Source organism: Eublepharis macularius, chromosome 14, assembly GCF_028583425.1.
Source record: "Eublepharis macularius isolate TG4126 chromosome 14, MPM_Emac_v1.0, whole genome shotgun sequence".
In the NCBI taxonomy this organism is placed as follows: Eukaryota; Metazoa; Chordata; class Lepidosauria; order Squamata; family Eublepharidae; genus Eublepharis; species Eublepharis macularius.
The window spans coordinates 27030649-27050582 of NC_072803.1; positions in this window are offsets into that span (position 1 = coordinate 27030649).

Below are 19934 nucleotides of genomic sequence, written 5' to 3' on the forward strand. Positions count from 1 at the left end.
CCTATAGCAATACTATAACTGCTGCTCTTTTAGGCACCCAGAATGCCTTTTTATAACAAGCCTCCTGTATAAGAAGTTCCAATATTAATGGGGAAACAACACTGTAGCATGATGACCACTGTACTAACATAGGTAGACAGAAGGGGAAGAACCTCAAAGGCACAGGTATTAAAAATATTAAAATGAATTCAAAGAATGTTTCAAAATGGAGTCAGCTCATGCACTCTCTTCCAAACAGAGAAGGAACAGGAAATTCAGCCATGTTGATCCAATATTCTGAAGAGCCCAGACTGAGATGTCACCTCACACTGGCCATTTCCACATGCTCTTAAAAGGATGGCCCACTCACAGAATGCTGGCAACGTCTCCATTTGCAAAATGTTTGCGGGCCATTTGGCTTCTTTTTCGGTGCCTTTTCTGTGACTAAAGAAAGTGTGCTCCCAGAAAAGGCACTGAAAAAACAGAAGCCAAATGGCCTGCAACCATTTTGCAAACGGAGACATCTGAATTCCTGGACGAAAGCTGCCAGCATTCAATGCATGGGCTATCCCTTTAAAGGTGTGTGGAAGAGGCCGCTGTCTAGTTTATTTTCTGATCCAACCCTTCCTCAACAGAGTTCAGGGATACTTAGCTGCTTCTCTACTCCTTTGTTTGGCAAGGAGTCATTTCAGCATGTCCACTCATGCATGGACTGTTGCACATGCAGAAATCTTCTGTGGGATCAAGTCACAGCACTCAGTATTCAAGTACACATGAAGATGAACAATAATAGGAAGGTGTCTTTTCCCTGCACTGAGCAGGAAGCTGGGTATGCAGGCTGACAGCCCTGTACTGGCTCTTCAGTGATCTCTGTATGATGAGAACCAGTATGGATTCAGTTGCTTCATCCTGTCTGGAACAAGATTGGTGGACAAGCTGAAAAACACTCCAAACCACCCCAAGTTTTATTCATCTGAACAGGCTCTTTGTTTTTAACAGATTTTTCAACATGACTGCAATGACATAGAGTGCATCAGCATTTCCCATTTGTTCGATTGTGCAAACAGATGTATTTGCAGTCTGAAATATTGACAGATTGCAGACACGGAACCCCATTGTGCAATTTCAAAAGTGCAGTTTTGCAAGATAGTGCCTCTGCCTGAGAAACTACAAGGAGCGGGATTTAGTTTTCCAAAAATAGCAATCATTTTAATTGTTAAACTCTTGTAAGCAGCAGGGAGAGGAGAAAAATCACCAGCCGACTACACAGGCTTTACTTAATGCCTTAGAAATACTGTTGTCCCACAACCCTCTCTAGATGACAAGGAAATGTTCTCAAAGATTAGGGCCTCACAGAGATGACTTGTGCAGTTACAGCAACTTTCAAGGCATCCTGTACCTACAGCTCTTAATCATATATTTGCTCTATCATTAAACCACATGTGGGATTAGGAAATCTTATTTACAGCATCTATTCAGCAAAGCAGGAGCACGAAAGTGCAATCTGGAAATAACCACGGCTGTACATTGCCTTTGATTGTAATGCTCATTTTCGGTATGGGAGACGATTGAAAGCTCTACAGGACAATGAGAAAACCAATCAAAATGCTTCTGCCCAATGTCACAACTTGCAGCAGATGGCGAAGGACAGGAGCGTACAGCACAGCAATACAGATGAAAATATTCTCTACATTAACTAATGTCATTTGCGCTATTATCCACAGGCAGCCGAGGCAGAAGAAAAAAATTGGTTACCCTCTTGCACTTCAGTCTGTATTCAGAAATCCTGACTGAGTGAACCTGGAAAGCAACTGGGTCCTAGAATGGGATACACAATCAAGGCTGTGCTGGTGGTAATCTGCTTCTGGGTTACAAATGGGTTGTCTCCAAGTATAATGTAGACACTGGCCTGGATCCACTGCAACATTTTCACATGTGCTAGGGTCCTTGTGCAAATGGACCCAACCATCCAAACGTGTTAGGTTCCTTGTGCCTAATGCCAATCACTGCTTTGGGGTCAGAAATGAATTTTCCTCCAGGCCATATTGGGCAGAGATCCTGCAGAAACCCTCCAGGGTTTTTTTTTTTGCCTTCCTCTGGCCATAGAATAGGGGTCAATGAGGTAGTCGGGGGAGGTAGCTGTGAGTTTCCTGCATTGGGCAGGGAGTTGGACTAGCTGACCCTTGGGGTCCCTTCCAGATGTATGTTTCTAAACAGAAATGTCAAAAAAACTTACAATGACTCTTGTAATAAGTTAAAAATAGAGCACCCTGAACATTTTTTTCTGTTTGCACATGATGGACTGCAAGCAATTTCTTGTACCTAGAGTTAGCAAGAGAATTGTTAGGTGTTGCAGAAAATTTTGAGCAAGCAGAATGGTGTTACATCCATTTACATTTCTGCTCATACATTGCTGGATCTGAACTCTTTGATACCAATGCACAGAGGAAGGGAGATGAAATTGCACTGGCCTACATTTCAACACCTGCATGTTGTGATGAGACGCATGCCCTTGGTGGCACATGCACATAGATTCCAAACAAATACGCAATTGAAGCCTCCCCCCACTGTCAACTTGGCCACTCTTCCCTGATTGGGCCAGCCTTTTAAAGTTATTTGCATATGTCACCTGATTGGTCCTCACTCCAACATTCTAAACAGTATGCAGTTGCTATTGGGAGTCATTGAATGTGTCCTGAGGTAAAATGTACCTCCAAGTCTTCCCCTAAAAGTTCACTAGGGCTGCCAATCTCCCTGTGAGCCTGGCGTTCCTGTGTGGCTGGCGGGCTGCTGCCTGCTTGTACCCCCCCTCTCTGATTGGTCAGCTGTGGAACTCTGTGTTCTGAGGTAAAAATCAGGTCAAGAAAACTGCAGACAGTTAAAGAAAGATGGTACAAGACCCCTGAATAGGGATTTTATATGAAAGTCAGTATGGCAACTGAGTTTTTAAATGTTCATGGGGAGATGGTGCATGACCTTTCTAGGGGCCATTTCAATGTGAACCTCTCACATGAACCTGCTGAAGTGCCCACCACACCACCCCTCCCTCAGTCCAACTCCACCTCACACCTCTCGCAGCCATCACCTCTTAGTGCCCCCTGGCAGACATCGTACAAGATACACCGATGCTAAAAGGGGGAAGCAACTTAGAGATGCAGCAAAGAAATATGCACATCCTACTCCTGCGGTGCAGTGAGCAGCAGTGGCCAAGTACCAGCAAAATCACCCCGAGGAACACAAAGCGGCAGAGTCTCTCTATGAGCAAAGCAATCCTGGAAGACAAGTAGAGAGGCGCTCACTTCCATGGAAGGTCCAGGCTCACTCAGGCATGGCATATGATCCTTTGCTACCTTCAAGCTGCCTCTTAACCTCATCCATGCAGAAACACCCCTGTTCAGCATCTCAAAACAAAGCAACATGGCCCAAGTGCTGCGGAACTGTACGCTCATTGTTTAGGATGAGAGCACCATGGTGCACAAGGGGGTTTTTGAGGCACTGAGCATAACCCTCAAAGATGTCAGGGGCAATGAGAGAGTGATGGGGGGAGTCACCGTGCTGCTGTCTGGAGGCTTCCAGCAGACTCTGCCAGTAGTTTCAAGGGGAACTTAAGATGACGAGGTTACTGTGTGTGTCAAGGTGTCGTATCTGTGGCTCCTCATCAGGAAACTCTCACTAAGAAAGAACATGAGGGTCCACTTGAGAGGCGAGGTGTCTGCTGGGGAATTCTCTGAATCCCTCCTGAAAATAGGGGATGGAGAGTATCCCGAGTCCAAGGGAAAGGTGACTATCCCTGAAGCACAATAGTGACAACCCTAGCAGACCTAACAGCCACGATATACCCTGATATTGCCACTATCATGAAGAAGTCCATTGTCTGTCTGTGCAAGTGTGCCATTCTGACCCCCAGGAATGACAAGGCTGCCATAATTATTGAAACACAACTTAACTTTCCCAAAGGAGCAGAAATGGAGTACAGATCTGTGGACTCAGTGGTGCAAATGGATGATGCAGTCCACTACCCTGTGCAGTTCCTCAACACGCTCAACCCTCCTGGCTTCCCAGCCCACAAGCTTCTACTCGCAGTGGGGGCTCCAGTGATCTGCTCCAGAACCTCAAGCCACCCAAACTCTGCAATGGCACCAGACTGCAAGTGAAAGCCCTCCACAGGAACATCATAGAGGCCACATTGTTCACCAGCAATGCTCGGGGGAAGTCGGTATTCATACCATGCATACCACTCATGCCATCAGATAACCTCTTCGAGTTCAAGAGACTGCAGTTCCCCCTCAAGGTCTGCTTTGCTATGACGATCAACAAGTCCCAGGGGCAGATACTGAAGGTGGCAGGAATTGACTTGAGGGAGGACTGCTTCTCACATGGGCAGTTCTACTTGGCCTGCTGCAGAGTGAGCTCACCCAGCAGCCTGGTGATCCTAGCACCTCAGGGGAAAATCACCAATGAGGTCTACAAAGAGGTCCTTCAGTAGGAAAAAAAAAAAGGGTGTACATATTTTTCACTTTACTTATTGCACTACAATCGTTTTCTTTTAAAATCTCTTCAATAAATGTTACATTTTGAAATTCATTTCATCAGTTTTCAGCATCAACACGCCTCGCTTATTCAAACACCTTTGAGATTCTCGAGGACTATGCTATTATACTACAAAACCAACCAAAAAAACCCCCCACAACCCCCCAAAATGTTACATTCCCATAAATATAATAACTGGATTTAAAATAGTTAAATACCATAGCGAAGTACGGGTATCAAGCTAGTAAATAAATAAAATGATGCTCTTCATGTGATCCTAAGCTGGATTGACTTACACTCTCTCTTTCTCTCTGTCAGTTCAAGCTACTTTACAATTCTGTTATGATGAAATGCAGAAAGAAGAACCATGATACACTACTCAAGCCTCTTGGAAGAAGTCCAATCTCTTTTAATAAAAAAAAGTGCTAAAGTAATGGAGGGAGCTTGGACTCCCATTCCAGAAACAAATGCTGATCATTTAGAGTTAAAAAATCCAGGAGGAAATTCAGATGAGGAAAATTTGGAGGAACATCTTTAGCCTGTAATATTGGAGGGGATTAACACAAAGGATTTTACTCACTCCATTCAATAAGGTAGTATGAATTTGGGTTTGAGATGAGGAATGCTATTAACACTATTTGCAGATAGGAAATGAATTCAATACTAGAGAAAGAAAGGCTCTCTACAAAACTTCTTTTAAAATATAGTCTCCCATGCCAATATAATGTTGAAGAATTGGTTATAAATTCTCTTGTGAAGAGTTTTTTACCCCTATTGAAAATTGATTGAACTCTTTTATGTAACTGCCTTTGAAGACTATAAACAATTAAAGTTTTTAAGAGGGAGTCATAAAAGACTGTTCTCCTTTTATATTTGCATTTATGGTGGTGGAACAACCAGAATAATTTACCATTTGAGATATTTGTTCAGCAAGCAACGACAGCTTAAAAACTTTTTACTTCAGCACCTTGCAAAGTTCCACACTGGTAATGAATATGCAGTGAAAAGTACCACATTTTAAATATCATTTGTTATGAGGCATTTATACAAAACAATCATATTTAATAGATTATAAAGAGTAAAAAAATACATTTTGCAATGGAAGTGGAAAGAATAGCATGTGATGAATATATCAAAAGACATAGGGACTGAGCTATATTAGAATAAGGACAAATTCACATGTGGTTATCTATGACTGGATATCCAGATGTGTAACTGAACTGTGAAAAGTAGCCACTGATATGCATTGAGACTATGGAACTGGAGTTGTTTACCTCTCCATCCACACACCATCCAGGAGGTCAAAAAGACACAGTATTGCTGGTTGTCTTTTTTCCCTGACTGGCCAACTGGTGGGAATTTCTGATTGCTACACCAACACAGAAGGGGGTAACAAGCTTCAAACAAGTACAACAACAAAACCAGAAAAAGCACGCCCCAGACGGAAAAAATTGTAGTGAAAAGTGTAAATACAATATTTCATCAAAGTTATACGTTATTATACAAAAATTTTTAGTACAACATCCTGAGGACACACAAAATCAAAACAATATACATATATATCAACAGAGTTCAAAGGAAACCAAGGCAGTATTGCTGAGAAGATAGTCCGTCCAATTATAATCAATAGACTTCCCAAGTACACGCAATAAGATGGAGTACACTGTGTATCCAGGGGCAAACACCCATAAAACTGCTGCAAGGTATAGCTTGAGCTGCTGCGAGAGGAAGGCAACGAGCATCAGCCGGCCAAAAAATTCCTTTTTCTCGTTTCAGACCTGAGGGTCCTTCTTCAGGCCACCATATCTAAAAATTAATATCAAACGAGGTTATCCCCGCTATGCACATTTAGGGAGCCCCAACAATTCCATTAATACTTACATTACAAAATCAAATAAACAATTCATTTTCCAACAAGTCAATTCCGTGTGTGTCAGGGTGGGGAGGGTGTGTCACACAACATAATTTATACCTAATTGAAAAGAACAATCAATTTAAAGGTACAAATACATAATTAAAGCCGATCATTTTAAAGGTACAGACACGTAATCATATACCAATGCCGATCACGAAACAAATACAAATAGATACATGTACACAATTACAATTAATCGATTCAATAAGTTAAATATATAGTCTAGTCCCATTAAGGAGGTGAGAAGAGAAGAGCCAAAAAGGGGACCAAGAGAACCGAATCGCAAAAGGACGAAGACCAACTTAAAGAAAAGGGGAGAATTCTATGTGATGATTAAGGCCCGCTGGCATCAGGGACCCGAGTCTGAGAATCCACCTGGTCTCGGACTGTAAAAGAAACCGGTTCCTAGAGCCAGATTTCAAAACAACTTCTAGGACCGAAAAACGAAAGGGTCTATCACATGGATGCTGTGCCCTAAGGTGTTCATAGAGAGGAAGATCCACTGTCTGAGCTCTGCATCTGGAGATGTGTTCCTGGATACGGACTCGCAGGGGGCGTGAGGTGCAGCCAACATAAAATCGGTTGCAGTCACACGCCAAAAGATAGACGACATTGGTTGTACTACAAGTAGAAAAGAATCTGGAGTACAATTGTCTCCCGGTCAGAGGATGAGTGATCATAGACAATTCTACGCTCAAAGAGCATACGCTGCAATGACCGCAGGGGAAGTGGCCCTGTGGTAAATTAGAGATAGTCTTCTTGCTGCTGAAATCTGAATGGACTAAAAGATCCTTTAAACTCTTTGTGCGCCGGTAGCCAATCTGTGGCAGATCACTGCAGCCAGGCAAGTCTGACACGATATGCCAATTTCTCCTGATCACATTTGAAATGGCGCCCGATAGAGGTGAGTAATCCAGGGCCCAGGAGATTTTACTCGAAGAAGTATCCCGGCTACGATACTCCAAAAGTTGGGACCGGGGAGTGGTGTCTGCTTTTTGTCTCGCCCTGGCAATAACCCAAGGAGGGTAACCTCGCGAGGCAAACGCTGAACTCATGCGGGCTGCCTCCTGGCAGTAATCTTGCCAAAACGTCGCATTTCTCTTAGCGCGTAAGAACTGGCCCACCGGGATGTTTTTCTTTAAGACAGGTCGGTGATGAGATGTGTATTCAAGATAAGCCGACCTGTCTGTCGGCTTCCGATAGGGTTTAACCCCTAATTCACCAGTGGGCTGTTTAAAAATAATGACATCGAGAAAAGGAATATTATCCAAGCTGCTCTGATGTGTGAACTGAATATTGGAATCCAGACCATTAACCCACTTCATAAAGTCCATAATTATATCAGAAGAACGCAGCATACAAAAAATGTCATCTATGTATCGCCGATAACAAATCATATCTGAATGAAAAGGATTGGCTGCCGAGTCATAAATAAATTGTTCTTCTAAGTGAGCCATATACAGTATTGCAATACTGGGGGCCGCAGGGCACCCCATAGCGACCCCCTTGATTTGGTAAAAGAACTGTGAGTCAAATCTAAAATAATTCTTCTCCATAATAATGTCTAATAAATCAAGTAGGAAACTAGTGGGAGGAAAATGGTGAGTGCGTTGGTCCAAAACCCCTTTTATAACAGTTCTGGCATCAGAGTGGGGGATAGAAGTATACAGGGCTTGGACATCCATGGTAAGTAATACCGCTCCCTGTGGGACGTCCATGTCCTCAACCAGTTGTATAAGATCGGTGGTATCCTTAATGAACGATTTAACGTTAGCCACAAAGGGTTGTAACAAATGATCTAAATAAAGCGCTAGAGGTTCGAGGAGGGAATTGCAAGCCGAAATAATCAGTCGGCCGGGGGGCGAAGACAGGGATTTATGAATCTTAGGAAGACAATAGAAGACGGGAACCCTAGGATCAGAAATAAGTAAAGCACGATGGATCGATTGACTTATGAAGTTGTTACTTAGGGCGTTGTCAATTACTATCTTTACCACCCGTCGAATCTCATCTGTTGGATCATGATCTATGGGGAGATAAAACTCCCTGTCTGCCAGTTGCCGCAGGGCTTCCTTCTGATAGTCTGCTCGATCGAGCAGAACTATCCCTCCCCCTTTATCCGCGGGTTTAATGATCAAATTCGAATCCCGCTGTAAAGAACGTAAGGCTGCTAGTTCTTGGGAAGTCAGATTATGCCGCCGGTAGTAATCCTGTCTCTCTAATCCCTCTACCTCTTTGACAACTAGTTTTTCAAAAGTATCCAACCGAACATCCGATACCGGAGGGATAAAGGTGGACTTACTTTTAAGACCATATGAAGGAACCAGACCAGTATTGCCAAAGTATTTCTTTAATTTCAGCTGTCTGAAGAGCTTAAACAAATCAATGCGGGTGTTAAGGGTACTATATTGGGGGGTCGGAACATAGCCCAGGCCTTTATTCAAAACGTTACGTTCAACAGGGGACAGGACATGAGAAGACAGATTAAAAATTATGTCCTGTATCTCCCCCTGCGGGACAAACGACCCCTGGACAAAAAAGGACATCGAGATTGTTGGGTAGGGACTGTTCTATTCCTAAGGGTGCGTCCCCCTTCGTCCCCAGACTGTTCAGTGTCCGAGGGATCAGTGGTGTCAAAATCGTGGCCCCCAGACATAGACTATCTCTAATTTACCACAGGGCCACTTCCCCTGCGGTCATTGCAGCGTATGCTCTTTGAGCGTAGAATTGTCTATGATCACTCATCCTCTGACCGGGAGACAATTGTACTCCAGATTCTTTTCTACTTGTAGTACAACCAATGTCGTCTATCTTTTGGCGTGTGACTGCAACCGATTTTATGTTGGCTGCACCTCACGCCCCCTGCGAGTCCGTATCCAGGAACACATCTCCAGATGCAGAGCTCAGACAGTGGATCTTCCTCTCTATGAACACCTTAGGGCACAGCATCCATGTGATAGACCCTTTCGTTTTTCGGTCCTAGAAGTTGTTTTGAAATCTGGCTCTAGGAACCGGTTTCTTTTACAGTCCGAGACCAGGTGGATTCTCAGACTCGGGTCCCTGATGCCAGCGGGCCTTAATCATCACATAGAATTCTCCCCTTTTCTTTAAGTTGGTCTTCGTCCTTTTGCGATTCGGTTCTCTTGGTCCCCTTTTTGGCTCTTCTCACCTCCTTAATGGGACTAGACTATATATTTAACTTATTGAATCGATTAATTGTAATTGTGTACATGTATCTATTTGTATTTGTTTCGTGATCGGCATTGGTATATGATTACGTGTCTGTACCTTTAAAATGATCGGCTTTAATTATGTATTTGTACCTTTAAATTGATTGTTCTTTTCAATTAGGTATAAATTATGTTGTGTGACACACCCTCCCCACCCTGACACACACGGAATTGACTTGTTGGAAAATGAATTGTTTATTTGATTTTGTAATGTAAGTATTAATGGAATTGTTGGGGCTCCCTAAATGTGCATAGCGGGGATAACCTCGTTTGATATTAATTTTTAGATATGGTGGCCTGAAGAAGGACCCTCAGGTCTGAAACGAGAAAAAGGAATTTTTTGGCCGGCTGATGCTCGTTGCCTTCCTCTCGCAGCAGCTCAAGCTATACCTTGCAGCAGTTTTATGGGTGTTTGCCCCTGGATACACAGTGTACTCCATCTTATTGCGCGTACTTGGGAAGTCTATTGATTATAATTGGACGGACTATCTTCTCAGCAATACTGCCTTGGTTTCCTTTGGACTCTGTTGATATATATGTATATTGTTTTGATTTTGTGTGTCCTCAGGATGTTGTACTAAAAATTTTTGTATAATAACGTATAACTTTGAGGGAATTTCTGATTGGGCAAAAAGTATGGAGGAAGAGTTAACCTCCCTTCCCTCCAGCAGTACAGACCCAATCCATATCAGGCTAACCCATCTGTTAACAGGTCTCTTAACTTATATTTACAATGAATCTTTCATTCTTAGCCGAGAAGATGCAAAATGTAAAAGGAATGATTCACAATTCAAATATTATTTATAGCGGTGTACACCAACCTCCACTCCCAATCCAGGTAATCCACATCCGGGTTTCAAGGGGAGGGGACCCAGGCCAGGATCCCAGAAATCCGTGTCAGATTCTGTGATCTGAGTTAGAGAATCCCAGAATTAATCAGCTGTTATTCCTTTTGGGGAAAAATATCCAGAGAAGTGGGGCTCATTTTGAAAGCTAACTCCCTCACATTTTCAGGGAACCTTCTCCTGACAGTTCCCTAAAGCCCCCCTCCCCAATTTCAGGAGGATTGGACCCAGGGTCCAATTCTGTGAGCCCCTGAGCAAGCTGCTCCCAGCCACTCTCCATTGTTTCCTATGGAGGAAATATTTCCAAGGCTTTTAAACTCTGCAACTATCTTACTCCCGCCCCCTTGCTTGTGATTCTCTGGTCTGATATTACTCCCTTCAAGCTTATTGTCAGAGAATCCCAGTGTTGAACCAGATAATCCCAATGCTGAATTAGTGGTTCTCAGGGTCAAGCTAGACATGCATGTTTTTTTAGCAGTTGGATCTGAGTTTGCCAGATCCAACTCGAGTTCCCTGCAGCTACACAGCAGCTTTGGGAAATGGCTGTTAAAAAAAATAAAGGAGAGCCCAAACAGCCTCAGAAAGGAGAGCCCAAACAGCTTCCCCCCTCAAGACTTTTCCCTGTGTCAAAATATAACAGGTGGTGTCCCCCCCCCCTCCATTTTGACTTCCACATGCACAGAATACTCCACGTGGAGCAGTGGAGTATATTGACCATCAGTGCCAAACCAGGTAATCTCTTTGACTGACGCAATGGGGGAGTGAGGCTTGCTGAGCTGCAGAATTTAAAAGGCTATCTGGTAGCGGTGGCTTGAGGGGGCTCTTTTGGATCTTGGGGAGGGGGATGGGGCAGAATGAGATGGGAATCCACTCTGCCTACTGCACTGCTCTCCTGCCGCAGCATGAAGCTTGGCTCTGCTGTGTTCCACTGTATCTCTTGCCCTCCGCACCTGCTGGCTGCCTGTGGCAGCTGCCTCTGGAGGCTGCCTGTGGCTCCCTGCTGCAGCCAGATAATCTGGCCCAACAGAGTTCAGCCTGTGGATCAGAGCCAGGGGTTCAACTAATCAGCATAAATCCAGCTTTTTGTCAGTTCCTGGAGCCAAATCACTCACCACTAATTATTTTTTAAAAATTATTTCAGCAATGCCATAATGAAGATTTGAAGGCAAAAATATTTATTCCTTCAATTCAGTTTCTTATTACAGATTTGTCAACCCAAGGGGACACATTTTTCAGAAACTTCTGAAAATTCTAACATATCTTACCTTCATATATTACCTCAATGCTAATACTTTATACAACCAGATTACAGTAATACCACCATTTTCCAAGAGCAATGCAACCATAGAAGGACTTGGCCACTTGCCAATTAACTTGAGCCATCACCTGCAAGATTTTACACCAGCGTTCCTTAAACTTATTTAGAAAAGGAGGTAGAGGGCAACCTGTAAAAGAGCACAGAGTGAGGAAGAGGCCCCAGACCTTCATTTCCTGACACTCTAGAGCTCTGCTTCTATTTTTATATCCTTTCCAAGATATTCTCCCTTATAACTTCCTATATCTGGTGATCCAGTCCATAAAATCCATGTCATAGCTAAGTGGTCATTCAACTAATTTTGGATTGGCACCACCTTGTTGAAGGTTTTCCAATAAGGACACATAGACTTTTTGCATAGATATTCAACCTTACACATGGAACCTGACAAAAATTCTATGCACAGTTATGGGAAAACAAGTAAGATTCAACCCCTGTTCTCTTTTGAATGTCAAGTATAAATTGCTGGGTTATGTTATGTTTTTGGAGGCTTTCCCTGTTACACAAAAACTCTAGGACTTCAATCCTTAAGTGAATCCTGGATCAATTTTACTGAGACTCTTTCACAAATCATTAACTTCCATTCAAACAGACTGTACCATGTAGGAAACAGTTTCAAGTGAGAGTTATCTCCTCATACCCACAGTTGATTTTCTTTTAGTAATCAAAGTGCTTACTTCCTGTTAAACTTTTACAGTTACATTACTTCAAAATATTTATTTTAAAATACCCTTTTAAAAAAAGGTAAAGCTAGTCCTCTGTGCAAGTACCAAGTCTTTACTGACCCATGGGGGATGTCGCATCACAACATTTTCTTGCCATATTTTTTGTTACGGGGTGGTTTGCCATTGTCTTCCCCAGTCATCTACACTTTACCCCCAGAATCTGGGTACTCATTTTACCAATCTCAGAAGGATGGAAGGCTGAGTCAACCTTGAGCTGGCTACCTGAACCCGGCTTCTGCCAGGATCGAACTCAGGTTGTGAGCAGAGCTTGGGCTGCAAGCTTATCACTCTGTGCCAAGGGGCTCTCGCCTTTTAAAAAGGACCTGAAATTCCATACTTTGAGGCGGTTTTGAAAGGCCTGTAATTATAGTCTAACACACCCTACAACTTTCTTTGCTGCTCAATTATACTTCCAAACAGAACCTTAGCAGGATTGCCAGCCTCTAACGGGCACAGGGGTTCCTCTGCTCCATCTCCCATTCCCCACTGCCTGGCAGTCCTATATCCCCCTACTCTCATTTTGACATGTGCAGCCCAGACATAAGTTTACCCCTTCAGTAAAAATTGGCATGTAGGTCAGTGGGTGGGCAAGGATCCAAAAGGCTATCCTGTCCAGTGATGATGATTCTATGCAAAGAAAATAATTTTTACTGACACTGATAAGCCATGGCAATGGTGAGTGAATAGAAACCATAAAGTATTCTTTGTAGAACTGGTATCATCATTCTGGGATCTTAATCAAATCTGAATCAGTTTCAGTTTCAGTTTATTCAAGTTTAACAGCCCACAGGCCATACACTAAAACAAAATTTAAGAATTAAAAATAACCGCAAACAAAAGTTTTGCACATCTGCAATGCAGCTTTTGCAAAGGCTACTGAACAGTAGTTTTACTCTTAAAGAATCAGGAACAGTTAAGTACTTCGACAGCCATTTTTAAAGAAGTCTTTCCCTGGCTAGTTCCTGCTTTGGACAGTGGAAAAAGGTATGAGACGGTGAGTCAACTACCATCAAACAGCAGTCACAGAAGCACTGGTCTGATGATATCTTGAGAAAATGGCCTTTCATCTGGGCTGCTGGCAATGCATTGCAGTGTGAAATCATGTATGACCACCTCAGTTTTTGGAACTACCAGCATACTGAGATAATAAGGCAGGTCAAACTGGGTAAAATACTTAATTCCTACATAAAGCAGGGAGCATCAATCGAGTCTGAATCTGCATTTCCTTAGATGAATATTCAACAGTGCATTTCCATTCACTAGATACTGAATTAATAGTTTAATCTAGGAACATGCTTCATTAACAGGTATACTTTTCCCCCCAAGAACTATCCATTCTATAATCCTACTAGATTTTAAATAACTCTTTTTAAATAACCCTTCAGTAATTTGTTTTACCTTTACATCTATTGGAGGGTTGTCAGTTCTCAGTGACATTGTTACCAAAAGTCACGATTGCTTTGACTCAATTTGAAAGCAGGAGTTTATTTTATATTTTCACAGAACTCCAGAAAAAAACTGTTTCTTGACCCAAAGAATGAACTCTGATAGTAAAATTGATGTTAAAACTGAGGTCTGTGCATACAATGGCTGGAAAGTGCTGTTAAATAAATAAAAAGGGGAAATTAGCAAGAAAGGTGGGATGAAAGTAGGTATATGCATGTACAAATAAGATTTGCATAGGTTCTAACTGGTCTTTTGGTTGAAGGTATGGAAGTTAGGAACAAGGCATATGATGGCTTTTTTTGTCCTTCTCCATTCATACCAGTACCAAAAACATGTGCCAGTTGAAAAACAAAACATATTATTCTCTCCTGGTTTAAAAGTCACCATCCACTAAACGGTGCCAAGCAACTGAAGAACGAATTCTGGCAACTGATTTAAGAATTCAAAGGCAAGTCTCTCCAAGGGATAGTTTAACTAAATGTGAAATGATAGGGGTGGACAACAGAATACAAATGCCTCTAAGCTGCTATTTTGCTTGACTTCTACATCGGTTCCAGTTTCAAACTGAAAGCCCTTTCCTGTCAAATTCTCTCAGTCTGGAAGGAGCAGCAGGGATAGAGGGGTAATGTTAGCAGAGACAAGCAACTCCAACAAACACATTTGAATTATATATCCTGAAAGGTATTTGAATGGGAGAGTATAGATAGTATGCCTGCAGGAAGGGCATGTTTTATTTTTAAAATTTATTCAGTGCCTACTGATTTTAGGCACTTATTATTTTTTTCTTATTATTTATTTAAAATATTTCTACATCATATTCCCAGGGCTACTTTCATACTCAGTTTGGATAATATACTTTCCAGCATTTTGCTGATCCTTTGCAACTGGATTTTCCTGTTTCACACAAGAAAATCTACTTGCAAACCATTGCTAAAGTGCATTGAAAGTGTATTATCCAACATGTGTGAAAGCAGGCAAATATACCAAGGCATAGCCAATAAAACCAAAAGCTGAAAAGCAGCATAAAGACAGCAGAGAAAACCCTCAAAAAGACAATAAAATGTATCCATGTAAGTGAAAGTAACTGCATTATTTTGAATCTATCAGAGACATGTTCAAGGTAGAAAGAGGTCAATTAGGGTAAACAAATCAAGAGAACCTCTAGGAGTATAACAATGTCACCCTAAATCCAATTAATCCCTTCTCAGTCAATTGACTTTAATGAACTCTGAAAGGCATAACTTGAATACCACTTTAAGAACGATTCTACATGGTGCCTAAAATGCAGCATACATGACCCCATGTGAATCTGTACGGGGAGAGAGCACCACACAGAGAGGCCACAACTGAGAAGACCCTGTTTCTGATGGTGATCCTCCTTAATTCTGCAGGTGAGGACTAGAGATGGGCACAAACAGCAATACGAACAAAAAAAAAGCCACGGACAGCCCAATCAGCCATTTGAGAACAAGCTGTTGGTGAGGTCACATTCTAAACGAACAGGCAAGCCTTGTTCCTTGCTGTTTGTTGCTGTTTGTCAAGCCAGACAGTCTGGCACCTGCAATCAATTCCCTTGGCAATTTAGGCAGGGATTGTCTGAACTCTGTCTGAACTCCTGCTGTTGCCCTGGAAACCCCAATCTAAGCCCAATTTAGCTTGATAGGCAGGTCTTCCCTTCAAGTGTGGAGCTCCAAATTTGTTATAAGGAAGCAAAGAGCAGGGGGGAGGGGGGCTCCCAGCTCTGGTTTTGCAGACAGTGGAGAGGAAGAGAAACTTGTTGTTGGCATTTTGAGAGAGAGAGACAGGGAGAGTGCATTGGAGCTTGAATTTTCTTTGTGTGTGGTGGGATAGGTATCTACCCCTTCAGGTTCCAGGGCTGCTGCCAGGCTCTGGGCCTTTCCTGCTGCCTGCTCAGGTAAGGTTTCTGGGAGTGGTGCGGTAGGGATCTATCCCTTCAGGTTCCACAGCTGCTGCCAGGCTCTGGGGCCAAACTATCATTTATTATTGGTACATTTCCTGCTGCCTGCTCAGGTAGGATTTCTGGGAGTGGTGTGGTAGGGATCTTGATGGCTGGAGGAGGGCCTGCTGGCCCCCATAAACAATGAACAATGAACAATGAACATGTTCATTAACAGTTCATGTTCATCAGTGTTTGTTGTTCGTTGTCCGTGGATGTCAACAAACAATGAACACCATGCTCATTTTTTTTTCTGTTCGTGCCCATGTCTAGTGAGGACACACAGGACAGGCTTTAACTGAGGGTAAATGGTCCTTTGACATGCCTGGTCCCAAGCTATTTAAACATTGTGTAAAGGATCTTTTGAATAGACAGAGAAATGGAATTATCAGGTATTGATCTCAGGAATGAAGAATGATGAAAATGTAGAGACTGACATCAATCCTCAAAAACTTATTTGCATTGAAGTCTCATTGAAATTTATGCGTCTTAAATGAGTCACAATTTTGGAGTAGTGGAGGCTGTACAGCTTGCCAGAAATGAGTGAGCATATTGCAATACATCCAGAAAAGCAGTTGCATGCACAGTTCAAGGAATGAGGCTGAATTTCCAAAACTGTTTGGATTAATATGAATATCCCATTTTAGATTTTGTATTGGTATCTATTTTCATCAAATCATCAACTATTTTTTTCATGGAAACAAACTAAACCTACAGAAGAATGGCGGGAGAATAATTTCTTATTCAAATGCATACTCTTCAGCTCACAGGTGACAACAGCTTAAACATTAATTCATCTGAGAGTATTATGTGTTAAGAATGGCACACAAAGTTAATTAAGACTTGGAAGCTTTTAAGTCTGATCCTTAACTGGCATAGATCTACATAGTTCCATTGACTTTCAAAGGACTTATTCTGTCTTATTTCAGATAAGAATCCAGCCTATTTTTCCTGTCCTGAATCATTAAATATCTAGAGCCTTCAGAGTAAAATGTATACATGGTGGTAGAAAGTGCCCTCAAGTAATTGCTGACTTATGGCAGCTCCATCTGGGGTTTTCAAGGCAAGAGACTAACAGAGGTGGTTTGTCATTGTCTGCCTCTGCATAGCAACCTTTGGTTTCTTTAGTGGTCTCGCATCCAATTACTAACCAGAGTTGACCCTGATTAGCTTCTGTGATCTGACAAGATCAGCCTTGTGTGGCCTATCCAGGTTAGGGGAAAATGTATACATTCCCCATTAAAAATATTAATCACTCAGCACATTGTATTAGAGAGGGTGTCAGTATGTAAGTATCTTGCAGAGTAATCCAAAATTAAGTCCCATTCTATTCAGTGGTCTGACTGCCAGGATTCTTTCTATCTATCCATCTATCCATCCCTCCCTCCCTCCTCCATCCATCTTTCATCCATCTTTCATCTTTCTTATATCTTCTATCTTTCATCCACTTTTCTCACTGAGATCCAAGGAAGATTATACAGTGCAAGTGAAATATAATATAATCAACAGCTAGGACATTCACTGAGCAAAGCACAGCAATGAACAACAGTTAGGACATTCAGTGAAACAGATACACTAAGGTATGGTAGCAGAAAGTTTGAAAACAAGCATAAAGCTGAGCAAAGAGAGGAAATCTTTCTGTACCAAAGCATAAAGAACCTACATGGAATGTTCAGCAGTATGGAAACTCCCTAGCAGAGATGGGCACAAACAGCAAAATGAACACACAAAAAAGCCACGAACAGCCCAATCTGCTGTTTGCAAACAAGCTGTTCGTGAGGCCCCATTCTAAACGAACAGGTGGTCGTTGCAAGCCTTGTGCATTGCTGTTCATTGCTGTTCGTCAAGCCAGACAGTCTGGCACCTGCAATCAATTCCCATGGCAACTCAGGCAGGGATTGTCTGAACTCTGAACTCCTGCTGTTGCCCTGGAAACCCCAATCTAAGCCCAATTAAGCTTGATAGGCAGGTCTTCCTTTCAAGTGTGGAGCCCCAAACTTGTTACAAGGGAACAAAGACCAGGGGGGAGGGGGGGCTCCCAGATCTGGCTTTGGAGAGGGATAGACAGCAGCTGTTGGCATTTTGATGGAGAGAGTGCATTGGAGCTTGAATTTTCTTTGTGTGTGGTGGGATAGGGATCTACCCCTTCAAGTTCCAGGGCTGCTGCCAGGCTCTGGACCAAGCTATTATTTATTACTGGTACCTTTCCTGCTGCCTGCTCAGGTCAGGTTTCTGGGAGTGGTGCGGTAGGGATCTTGACTTGGATGATGGCTGGAGGAGAACCTGCTGGTCCCCATGAACAGCCAACCACAAACATGTTTGTGAACAGGGCCATGTTCGTGGTTGTTCATGAGTCCCTATTCATGGATGGCAATGAACAACGAACATCATGTTCTGTTTTTTTTCCTGTTCATGCCCATCTCTACTCCCTAGTAGGTGAATATCTGCATCAGTAGACAGTCTGCAATAGCATAGTGTATAGTCTCTGTCCCTATTACCAAGACATTTCTAGGGACTGCAGCCTCTGTTTCAAATGAAGTCTTGAACAGATACAAAATGGAAAGTTAATTAAATGCTGCTGTAGCACAGTGGTTAAGTGGTTCAGCTGCGAATCAGCACTCTACTGGTTCGAATCCCACTATTGCCATGAGCTCAGTAGGTGGCCTTGGGTAAGCCACTCCTCTCAGCCCCAGCTCCCCAGCTGTATTGTGGGGATAATAATAACACTAACTTGTTCACTGCTCTGTGTGGGGCACTAATCTGTCTAGAAGACAGATAGAAGTGCTGCTGCTGCTGCTGTTGTTATTGTTATACAGAACTGGAGAGATGTTATGATTGCTGGGAGGACATGAAAAATATTTGACAGTGGAAAACAAACAGATGAGACTGACCTTTTGTCTTCCCATGGTGCCAGGTGATACGAGGGATATGAAACACCCCTCTGAGAAACTTTGCCTATACGTGCACAAACTAGATGTGTATAGGCTTCATTTTCATGATGGGGAACTATCAAGAACAAATGTTCAGAGAGACAGTACATGCTGAGTCCTGATCCTCCTTTACATAAGTTGTTCCCGTATGCCGTTATGTCATACGTACAGGATTTGCCCTCCCTAGTAAAAAAAAAAAAGGCAGACACAGTGCTTGGGTATAAGCTTTGGGCCACTTTACTAATTTCAACATAAATGGAATACAGCAAGGGATCTAGCTAGTGGTAGAGGTCAAGACCTGGAGTCATACTGGACCTCCACCTTGACCTGCCTGGGCGAGTCCCCACTGCCCGGGGGTGAGCCCTCCAAAGGATGGCTGGTACCTGGTGGCCAGGCAAATGGTTCCCCTTTGAAGCTCCAACATTCTGCTGTTGTGGAGCCTGGGGGAGGGACAGACTTGTCCAGGGGTCCCACCAGGCAATCTGCCCTCACAACTGGCTGCCGTGAAGCCTTCCAGCCAGTCCTGACAGACCCCAATTCCCCACCAATGGGGATGTGCCAAGGGGATTACTGTCCCACTCATATCCCATCCTATCCTGCTAGTGGCCAACTATTTACAGCACCACCATAACAATTATTCAACCACACAGTGCAAGGTAGGTGGAAATTCCCCTCCTTATGTGCCAATCAGGAAAGGAGAAAAAAATTCTACGTGACTCTGTAAAACAGCAACCGGCTAATCCTGCACTGCTATAGGGAGGTTGAGTGGGCTGAGCAAAGGAGAAATCTGCATGCTAGGGAGGCAGAGCAGGCTTCTATGCCCTTCAGCTCTACCCCTGAGCAAATCCCCGGATGCTCAGGAAGGAGCTGCTGCCTTTCATTATCCAGGGCAGCAAACTCAGCCCCCGGCCCAAGCATCTTGTTCTGCTGGCCGGGAGGGCCATATTCTGTTAAAGGAAATGTGGATGGTATTCTTGGTAGCAGCCTTGCATATGTCAGAAAGCCTTTTAAGATTAATTCTATTTTAAGGCCTCATTAGTGGGCTGTGTCACTGGACACTTT